General features: G+C 32.5%; 1 long non-coding RNA gene across 1 annotated transcript; it reads right to left on the reverse strand.

Annotated features, from left to right (window-relative positions):
* Positions 1-4553: 4553 nt before the first annotated feature.
* Positions 4554-11335, reverse strand: LOC111085323. The gene is made up of 2 exons (XR_002610166.1): positions 8877-11335; positions 4554-8818 (listed from the first exon to the last, which is right to left on the reverse strand). It is a non-coding gene; the product is annotated as an uncharacterized LOC111085323 (long non-coding RNA).
* Positions 11336-11595: the final 260 nt, after the last annotated feature.

Here is an 11595-nt window from a genome sequence, read left to right on the forward strand (position 1 = left end):
AGTTATAATTAAAGTTGGTCCTTTCACTACGAACCTGTTGCATAAGGCAGTTACCATTGTTTGATAGTTATAATTAAAGTTGGTCCTTTCACTACGAACCTGTTGGATAAGGCAGCTACCATTTTTTGATAGTTCTAATTAAAGTTGGTCCTTTCACTACGAACCTGTTGGATAAGGCAGCTACCATTTTTTGATAGTTCTAATTAAAGTTGGACCTTTAAATGGCTAGGTGGTTAAGGCACTCGACTCGCAATCTGAGGGTCGCGGGTTCGAATCCCCGTCACACCAAACATGCTCGCCCTTTCAGCCGTGGGGGCTTTATAATGTGACGGTCAATCCCACTATTCGTTGGTAAAAGAGTAGCCTAAGAGTTGGTGGTGGGTGGTGATGACTAGCTGCCTTCCCTCTAGTCTAACACTGTTAAACAGGCGATATAGTTAAATTGGCTAGCTATATTCTGGATCTCAATTTGATAGTGATTAGTCCAGGAAGGTCCTTCAGTAACAGGTGGTACAGCAGTAGTAGTAGTAATAGATGTAGTATATGGTGTTTTAGGCTGGAATTCTTCGGCAGATGCGGGAAGAGGTACGGCTGGTTTTTAGTTACCAATTCAAACTTGTTATTGTAATCCCCCTGAACGTCCCCAATAGCTTTGTGAGTCTTTTATTCAATCACATTTATTTTTGTTCTTAATTCTTCCTTAAATGTTTATTTTATCTCTCTCTTAAATTCCCGTCTTTTATCTCTTGATCTTCTTTAAATTTTCTTTGAAGTTCTTCTTGGTATATTTCAGTTTTCTTTAAATTTCTTCTCGATTTTATTTTTTTGCCCCATCTCTTTTCTCTTGGTCTTCGTTTCACAGTTTCATCATTTTCAGCAGATTTTTGATCTTGCTTCTTGCCTGAGTTATTAGTTTGAATATTAGTCAAAGTTCTATTTTATTTTCATCAAAATCATCCCACTTCTGAAACCAATTCTGTAAAATGTTCTACCGTTGGGCAGGCTATTTTTGGATCATTTGGTAAAAATAATGCCGAGTCCAGTCCACATAACGATATCGAATTAATTTACTTCTTGCATAACGTTTCCTACAGGCTACATCCAATTTGACACAAGTCGTAAGCCTAAGTTCACAAACAATATTTGAACAGTAATTTCGGGTTAAAAATAGACTTACTTCCAGAATTTTTTCCTAATCGATCGATTAATTTAATAGGCTGATAACTCACTGAATAATTCACTGACTATTTATTAAATTTTCACACAATGAGTACTCTTGTTTAGAATGTATTCTCGTTTCTCAAAATTCCGCGAAACTTCTATGTTATTACATCATCATGCTTAGGAACCTTCTCTAGCAAACAATTAAAATTATAGCTTTGAATATATAGCTCACAACAATATAAACCTGAGGTATGTTTAATAAGAAATGGCAATACTTCTGACTGTTTTAGATTTTTGGGGGACCATATAATTTGGCGTGAAATATAAAATTATCAATTAGGCCCTCTGAATAATCTATTAGGAGGAAGAGGTCTGATTGAACCTGACCCTCCCAGGTCGGTCACTACGACCGAATATCCATCCAGATACTTCAGTAACTTGTATTTAATGAAAACATTTTAAATTTATTTAAACGAATACTTCTTTCTTTTCATTATTGGTTAGAATCTGTACAATTATCTTTGCTAACGTATGCGAGACATTTTTGGCGTGTCTAAAGTGGTTACTTTTAAAATCTAAATAAGCCTGAGTATTTCTCAGTTTATAAAAAATATAGGTTTATAAAGAGCTATTGTCAAATTTTCAATTAATATATCCAGTGACGTATATAAAGGGTTATGGTGGCTAGGTATTGTGCCTTCATCCTCTTATGTCCTAAAAGTGCTCTTTTTTCTCAGTCTTAAAATTTTCTCCACAACTACTAAAAGACACGCCTGATTTCCACCGTACATGCTGCAAGTTAGAAAAGAAAAACAATTTCAGCTTTAAAATGAACAGCACACAAAGCCTCGTAGGTCTTTACAGTAGAAAACTAAATGTGATATGCTATTAAGTATTAATGCGCAAAAATTGAGTGTTTAGTGTTAGATTTTAAAAGTGTTTATAAAACCGACTGAATAGTAATAAAAGAGGATCTATTTACTTCTCATAATTTTCTACCTTATGTGTACCAGAGGTAACCTACAGTCCCAGTCTCTTCCCCCCCCCCATAAAAAGTCTTGCCTTGCGATGCTTGAAAAGTGCCCTTTTTTGTCAATGAGTCCTGTCTTTTTAATTTATCCAAGAATTGTATCATTTTATAAGATGTTTCGTAAGTGAGGTTAATGTTTAGCTTTAGATCATTTAAAACTTAAACTTTCATTTCAAATGGTAAAATAATCATCAATGCATCTGAGTCAATGTGACGTCACGTATGAGCTAACAGCTAACACTTGACTTCATTTTTGTTGATTAACAATTGTGTACATCTTTCTTCCTAAAAAGGCCCGGTATGGCTAGGCGGTTAGGACGCTTGACTGGCAATCTGCGGGTTCGAATCCTCGTCACAACAAAATATGCTCGCCCTTTCCGCTGTGGGGGCGTTATACTGGTATGGTCAGTCCCACTATTCGTTGGTAAAAGAGTAGCCCAAGAGTTGGGGGTGGGTGGTGATGACTAGTTGCCTTCTCTCTAGTCTTACACTGCTAAATTATGGACGGCTAGTGCAGATAACCCTCGTGCAGCTTTGCGCGGAATTCATCCCACCTCTAAAAAGCCCAATTATTAAAATACCATAGGAAGGTGTCGTTGTTGTAACCATGGCAGCTACTCTTATCCGATGGCAGAAACCATAATTACAGATAAAAATAATTATTTTTCAGTACTAATTCAATAGCTGCAATTAAACGTTCCTTATTAATTCCGAAACGCAAAAGACCTGGATAACGTTCACCAAAATAATTTAAAGCTATAATATCAAGTTCATGTTCAATAATATTGTATAATGACACGATATCTGGAGTAATTAAGCTGGTGTTATGACTAATTTCACAAGACAGTTTAGACATAAAATCTAAATCATCTCTCAAATAAATATTAACTTTAACAATAAACGTTTTTAACAGTTCATCCATTCCTCGGTGGGTTAGCGATAAGTCCTTGCAACACTAAAATCCAGGGTTCCATTGGTGTCCTGCAAGAATATGTCTAGTGCATAAGCATTATTTAGAACAAAAACGTTAGTTTGAAATATCTTTTTATTTGTGTTTTTTGGTAAAACAGGAGTAAAATTAACTATTTCCAATTTATTAAGTCACCCTTTGTACTTGTGAATTGTTTTTGTTTTTAACTATGCACAAAACTACACAAGGGCTATCTGTGCTCTGCCCCCCACGGGTATCGAAACCCGATTTCTACCTTTTAAGTCCGCAAACATATCGCTGTGCCACTAGGGGGCTGTACTTGTGAAGAAAATATTTTATTTTGTATGTTACATCTTTATCAGAATCATTTGACTCATTGTAAATATAAGTTGTAATGTTCTATAACCAAAACACTTTTTGGACATTAAAACTATTATGTTCCATTTATCGACTTTTTAATATATCTTTAGAACAAAGATTACGTAACGTTTTCCTGCTAGTATTATTAAAAAAATTTAAATTAAGAGTTTGTTTGTTTGTTTTGAAGTTAAGCACAAAGCTACACAATGGGCTATCTGTGCTCTGCCCACCACAGGTATCGAAACCCGGTTTCTAGCGTTGTAAGTCCGCAGAAGGAGAAGCTCGTGCCCGCTTTTTAAAAAATTTCGAAAGGTTGTTATGGTTTTTTAGCACAAACTTACACGATGGATTATCTGCACTCTGTTCACCGTGGGAAATTGATCCTCGGGCTTCAGTGGTGTAAGTCCATAAATTTACCGCTGAGCATACCGCTATCAATAAAAATAAATTCATAAGTATTGAGCAACAGTGGCTTCGTCAAATTTTGTGGCCTTAAATACCTTTTACTTTATGTTTATAATAACTAATTGCTCTCTAAAAAAAAACTTCGCCATTTAATTAATGTAAACGTTGTCATGGTGGTTTGGGGGCGTGAATTTTGCGCAAAGCTACTCGAGGGCTATATGCGCTAATTGTTCTTAATTTTAAAGTGACAGACTAGAGGGAAAGCAACTTATCAACAACACTTACCGCCAACTCATGGACTACTCTAATCGAATAGTGGGATTGACTGACACTCTTAAAACGCACCCAAGACCCCAAAGTGCTTCTATTTATTCATGGTGGTGAAGGAGGCGCGAACCTCAGATCTTCAGAACCACAGACCGGCACAGTCGTGATAATGCGCACGTTTTATACGCGAAAATGGTGGACATTGTGAACGACGCCTTATCGGTTCCCAAACAGTTGCACACATAATACAAGTTATTACGAAATTACAATACAATGAAAAGGCTTAGCCAGCGTTAAAAAAGTATTATGTAAAAATATATAAATACGTATTAACAATCTGGTGTATCGAAGAAACGCATTATTCTAAGCTAACGAAACGCATCAATACAAGCGTTCGACTTTATTTGAATCATTAATTTTTATTACATGAAGACAAATTCAAGCTACAATTTATTTCGCACTTCTGAAATGACAATACGGATAGCAGAGAAGTACAAAATCTGGCAAAGTATATATAGAAAAAAGGAGACACTATGTACACATACCAAGTAGAATATAAACAGGCTAATCGTGACTTCAACAATACACGAATTTCTTATAACTAGTGACAAAGTACATAATAGGTTTACACGTAATTGTTCTGCATACGAAGAAAACAGTTAAAAATCTTTTTACAACACACGTTAATACTTTAAAACTCTAAGAACTTTTCAAGATGCTATTTTAGCTTCAACAATATAAATAATTAAATCACAATCACACATTAAATATCATTACACTTCATAAGACACAATATTATGTACAGTCATTTACAAACTTGTAGTTTTAAGTACATGATAAATACATAGACATATACTTGGAAAACATTATACATGATAATACATAATACTAGTATTTGTTTATTGTATTACATTTTACTAATTCGATCAAGCATATCCATTTTAAAACATTCTTTTACCTGTACTTTGAATCATCGTTTTTAACTCTCGTTTATCGAAGACCAGTTTGGGGACTCGCAATGAACCGCTACATATACCGCCATCTGTTGTCAGCTTTAGAAACGCTATTTCTAATTTATATATTGAAATTAAAGGTAGCTTAGTTCATATCAAGTTTTCGTGGTAATGCAGAAATGTTACATAGCTTTCCATATATTATATTTTCTAAAATGCTCAACAGATGGCAACAGGTTTGATATATAACAGAGAATATTATCGTTGATAAAATACAGCCGTTCATTACGACTATAATTTATAAACCCCTTGCTACTACAGTTAAAATATCAGTTTTCTCATAGGTTAGCATAATAGAAACATGTCCATTAAGTACAAATAACTATAGTTCCTGCTATATCAGTATAACTAAACTAATATTACCGGAAAGAATCTCTCTTGAAACATGTATTTACTAATAATAATCCAAGTTTGTGAGAAAGCACCTTTTGACCTTATAATTTTCCTTTACAAATGTACATAACACAATGGGAAGTTGTCTATAAGTGTTTAATTTGCAGGGTTTGCATGAAATTCTAAAAGTTAAGTAACTTATTTCAAAATACAGAAAAAACCACATTAATTTTGAGAACATGTTCAGTACAGTTTAGATTAACAGTAGTGTTTCTCATACCTTCCCATAGTTTAACTTTGCATTATATCTCATGGCAAGAACATGCGCACCAAAGTTCCATAGTAAATTTTATTAACATCGAATTGTCTTATTTTAAAAAATGATTATTACGAGCAAAAAAAATAATTCTCAACTGCGAATTATTAGATATTTAGATGTACGAGTATATTATTAATGATTATTACGTTGCATAAATACACAAATGTGAACCATAAAATTGTCTCACAATAATTGATGTTACACAACAAATGACAATTTTTCATTACAAACCCATAAAATACCAGCAGACACACTAAACGTCACTAACACATTAACCAATGAACCATCACTATCTGTCCCAACCTTGTAATGACTCATGGTAACACTTTTACTCTGTAACATCATCAAATAACGCTGCCATGGCACTCTATTTGTGTGCTAAATAAGTATAAATTGTATTGAAAATGACAGTAATATACTGTAATAATAATAATAACAATACATTCTTTTTAAAGCCACTGAAATTAGCACAGAAATAAAGAAAATATTTATATTATATTTTTAAAGGACACAAGTAAATGAAATACAACAACAAAAACACGACAATTCGAGAATAAATTAATGGAGGTAAGTATTATCCACTGATAATACAGAATTTACCAGAAGTAAAACAAACGAAGAAATAGTTAAGGTTTTTTTCGATGAATATGTCATTAAACTTTTATAAACAGAACAATTCTTATGACAAATGTAAGTTTGTACACTTACTGTCGTTTCCATTCCTGATCTTTTAGATTAAAATCTTCACTTCTTACCGTTAGAATAGGTTATTCCAAGTTAAAGTAAGATACTTATCTATGTTTCGTGCTTACAAAATCTTAAACAATTCGTGTATAATCATTACACCTTCAAACAGAATGATAATTAAATGAAGAATAATATTAATTGTACGAATAACTGAAAAAAAAAATGTATTATTTTTCTAACACTGGTCATTCATTACTCACGTTTTACGTAAGAGGCCAGTGCAAGGTTTTGACAGAGAGATAAATTTAGGCATAACTGGTTATTTCTTGGGATGCATCTCGCTTTTCTGGAATCAATAACCGTTACATACGTGCAAAGTTAAAATGAGCCAGTAAAAAAAGAAGAAAAAAAAACGTTTTTCCAGTCCAATAAGTTAGGCTCTTATGCATCACCCACGTGTATCATGTATTGTTGAATATTTTCAGTGAAGAAAGTTATAACTTCATTCGTTTTTTTATTGTTGTTTTTCGGTCTTTTATTTATTTAGTGCTGCCCTACATAGACTCACAGCAACATTTAGTGGTCTACCATTCCACAAGGTGATTTCTTATATTAAAAACCTGTTAGTTATCTGCACTGACTTTATTTCATAGCGTCCATAATTAGTCAAGGCAAATTAACAAACCATCACATTTTAATCTAAAGTAGGTTAGCCTCTTAACGTATATATATATTATATATATATATTTATTTAATTTTGCTCGCGTAACTACGTTACGAAAATAATCTATTAAATAAAAAGAAGTAAGGAAAGCTTTGAAAGTCACATACACTCCAACTTAACACAAACATTTTCTTAATAAATAAATAATTTCTGATTATAGCCTTCCCTTCAATATATTAAGGCGATGTACCTCTGACAAACTAGTGTTATCTGACTACCATTACTGCTGGAATACTCCGACAAAACAAACACGCTGCAAAAATAACAAGTTGATAACAACAAGCTAGAAATGAAAAAAAAAAAAAACGAGATTTATATTGAGAAAAACATTATTCTCTTCACTATTGACGTAAGTACATGGACATTGTTTTCACTTATCTGTTCAAATCAATGGGTGATTTTTTTTCAAAGAATGTTAACTCTTAAGGATTAATCTCTAGACAGCTGCCAGTGGTTGAACTGGAATAATTGTATTAAATTCATTAAATAATTCGCATTTTATTTTTTACTTTGGCACCAAAGCACATAATTCTTGTACCCTGTTTTATCAGGACGAAAAAATTTAGTTTTCAACAAAAAATAAAATCACGTCACAATCCCTCATCTTTCATTACTAAAAAGAAATTTGTTTAAACATGTATGTTTATTTTATTTGCCACATTATTATTCCTAGTGGTGTTGCAACCAAACTATACGTTACTTTTTATTACAACCATTTTGTAATACATTTACGAAAAAATATACAGAAACATTTAATAGAATTGTTTTCTGCTTAACTATATCATTATCTTATTAATGCCTCCCATATATTTTTTTCCTTGGGGAGGGGGGGGGGGTGATTTAACGTTTCTCAGTAACTGCTTTAAAACCACGAATACAATTTTAAAATCTGTTTTATATACATACATATACACACACACACACATAAATATATGTGTGTATATTTTTTTATGTATATACATAAGGAGAAATCAATTTTTTTTCAAAGACAATAAAGGCATTTTTTTCCTACTTGAGGTGTATACAGTATAAGAAGGTTACAGATATTTTGGGTTATACAGTCTAGTTCCTTACAAACTTCTATAGAACAAACTGTATGATTTTTTTTTTTTCATTTTAGTTGCTGATGTACATGTTAAAATAAGTTTACAATCTCAAGATGGATATCCAGAAAAAAGGACATCTCTACTTTTTATGACACCACCCAAATATATTGAAACATGGTCATCTACTAAAACAACCTTACCAGTTCTTACAACAAATATGGCTATTCCATACATCAGGGAAGTATTCATATTTATGCCTAAAAACAGTTAATAATTAAAATTGAATCTAGTTACAGAAAATATAAAAGAATTGGTAAATTCAATGTATTTTTCGAGCACATCCAAGCAGTCACTATGACTACAGAAACCTTCGTAAACAGTATGTCTATAAAAACGTCTGTCAACCACTATGTCTTCACAGAAACTCTTGACAACCAACATGTCTACAGAAACCTTTGGAAAACAGTATGTCTATAAAAACGTCTGTCAACCACTATGTCTTCACAGAAACTCTTCGCAACCAACACGTCTACAGAAACCTTTGGAAAACAGTATGTCTATAAAAACGTCTGACAACAACTATGTCTTCACAGAAACTCTTGGCAACCAACACGTCTACAGAAACCTTTGGAAAACAGTATGTCTATAAAAACGTCTGACAACCACTATGTCTTCACACAAACTCTTGGCAACCAACATGTCTACAGAAACCTCTAGCAAAAAACCTCTAATCTCTGAAACAACTCCTAGTAAGCATGTATCTACAGGCTTTAAAAATTGTCAAGTTATCTAATAAAATAACACAGGTTCCCTGAAAAATCACATTTATCTGTAAACAAAACAGCTAAAATCACATATTTATATCCTGTTTTAGCTGTGTAATTTACAAATACAAAGAGTACTTAACCTACATGCATAGACTTTACACCTTAAACTTTAATCGATTACTCACTATATCCTCTACATTTGTTAGTATTGGAAGGTAGTGACTGAAGTGTCTCTGAAGACCCTTGTCATTACTGCTCTGAAACACAAACACTGGTTAACAGTATGATTCTAGATTTCATTCTGTAGATGTAACTATAGTACACATGCACGTTCTGACAACTGATAGTATTCAGAGCATACAAATCCTGGTGTTTAGTGTGTTGTCAGAACTTAAACCTCAGTAATTCCTGAACTCCTTAAATTATCCTATTTATTTTAACAATAAATGTTACATCTTGGGAATTACTATTCTAAATAGACCTTAGACCCTGCCATCTAAAAATAAACCTTTGACTTTGGCAGACATTGTATTTGGCATGTTTATATATCTTAATTCCTCATTTCTATTCTAACTACCTTATTAGCAGCTCCTGTAATTAGTATTTTACACAACAGAAATTCCAACTAGATGTATAGTCCAAGAACAGGTCTTAGCTTGGCATTTACAGTATTTAGCATCTTTACACAATGTCCATTCTTCACACCTAATCTCACAACAAATGTTAACCTATATTAATTGTTACTGTACTTAATATCTTTACACAATGTCCATTCTTCACATCTAATCTCACAACAAATGTTAATCTATATTAATTGCTACTGTACTTAATATCCTTACACAATGTCCATTCTTCACATCTAATCTCACAACAAATGTTAGCCTATATTAACTGCTACTGTACTTAGTGTCTTTACACAATGTCTATTCTTCACAGTCCACACCTAAGCTTACACCAGTTGTTAGGCCTTAACAGCTATTATATAAAGTATGTTTACGCAATGTTAATTCTTCACATCTATTTTACTCATACACCTTGGATATTAGCAGTGAACATGCGTAGTGTTTTTGTACAATACTAATTTCTCACATCTAATCTAACAACAGACATTAGACATCAGCAATTACATGCTCTCTATTATGTTTTCATAATGTCAATTTTCCACATCCAGCCTTGACAATTTTTATACTGTGCACTCTGCTTAACATTCAGGTCTAACCTAAAAATAGATTCTAAGCCTTTGCAGTTACTGCCATTTACATAAATAAGTGAAATCCTGATATCTACATCTAGTATAATTACAGATCCTAGACCTTGACTGTTCATCCTGGGTGTCTGCAAAATTGGAACCTAGCCATATACCGTATCAGATATTGTAGTATGGGCACTCCTGACATCTATCGACATAACCTTGAACAATTAGTACAAATACTACAAACCTTAAAGTCTGGCAGCCAAAATACCATAAAAACCTTAACAGCTACTGAAATATAAACATACACACAAGTTATTAAACATAGCACTTACTGATGTATGTACTATAAGTTCTTTGTGGCAGGTGTTACTTTAAAATAACTGAGGTATGTATAGAGTTTGGAATTACAAAATGGAATGCTTGTAGCTATCAACCTTATAGTGTAGCAACTAGGACATCTACAGGTTGTAAATCCTAGTTACCATATAGCAGCTACATGTTCTGATTTACTAGCACAGGAGGTACATTGTAACTACAGACCTTCTATCCTTGTTCACCAGTAATCTTAAATTTCAGTAACCTATTGTACCTACTAATCCATTCTTATAAGTTGGCAACTAGGGTGTCCAAAGAACCATAAAATAATACATATTTTCAACACTCTCAAGAAATGTAATGTACTAATCTCCCTCAGAAGGAAACAGAAACATTTCTCCTGACCAATTTTAATTTTAAATACACTAAACTTTCAAACAATAAACAATATTTCTACTGCAATGAGATTTTCGTGTTGTTTTTTTTTATCTCTATGTGTAAACATCATTGCATGATGAAACACCTCAATTTTTGTAAACAGATAAGGCTTAGAATTATCCCCTGATATGATGAGATTCAAATTACATGGTCTCTACAGTTAATGTATAATACTATCAGGAGGCTCCTGTTTGCCATTCAAAAGGAATTATTTTCACTTCACACAAATTAATTAAGTATAAAAATTGTACATAGTACAAGAAAATATAAAAAATAATAATAATATTATGATTAAGTTCACTAAACACACAATTTTCATCAACTTTTATAAAATGAGCAAGTTAAAGCACTTATTTTACTACTATTAATATATATCTACTAAAGAAATAAATAATAAAGAAAACAATTTAATGAGTATTAGAACTATATAATTTTGAGTCACAATACTCCCAAACAGAAATACAAGGTTTCAATAATAGAAAAAAAAACATTACAAATAAATCGCAAAACAACGATTTAGACTTTAAATAAATACAGCAAGTTGTAAAATTGGTATCAAAGTCACGATTTCAATAAATCTGAGTAACAGTCCGATACGAGC

This window comes from Limulus polyphemus, unplaced genomic scaffold (assembly GCF_000517525.1).
Source record: "Limulus polyphemus unplaced genomic scaffold, Limulus_polyphemus-2.1.2 Scaffold332, whole genome shotgun sequence".
NCBI lineage: Eukaryota > Metazoa > Arthropoda > Merostomata > Xiphosura > Limulidae > Limulus > Limulus polyphemus.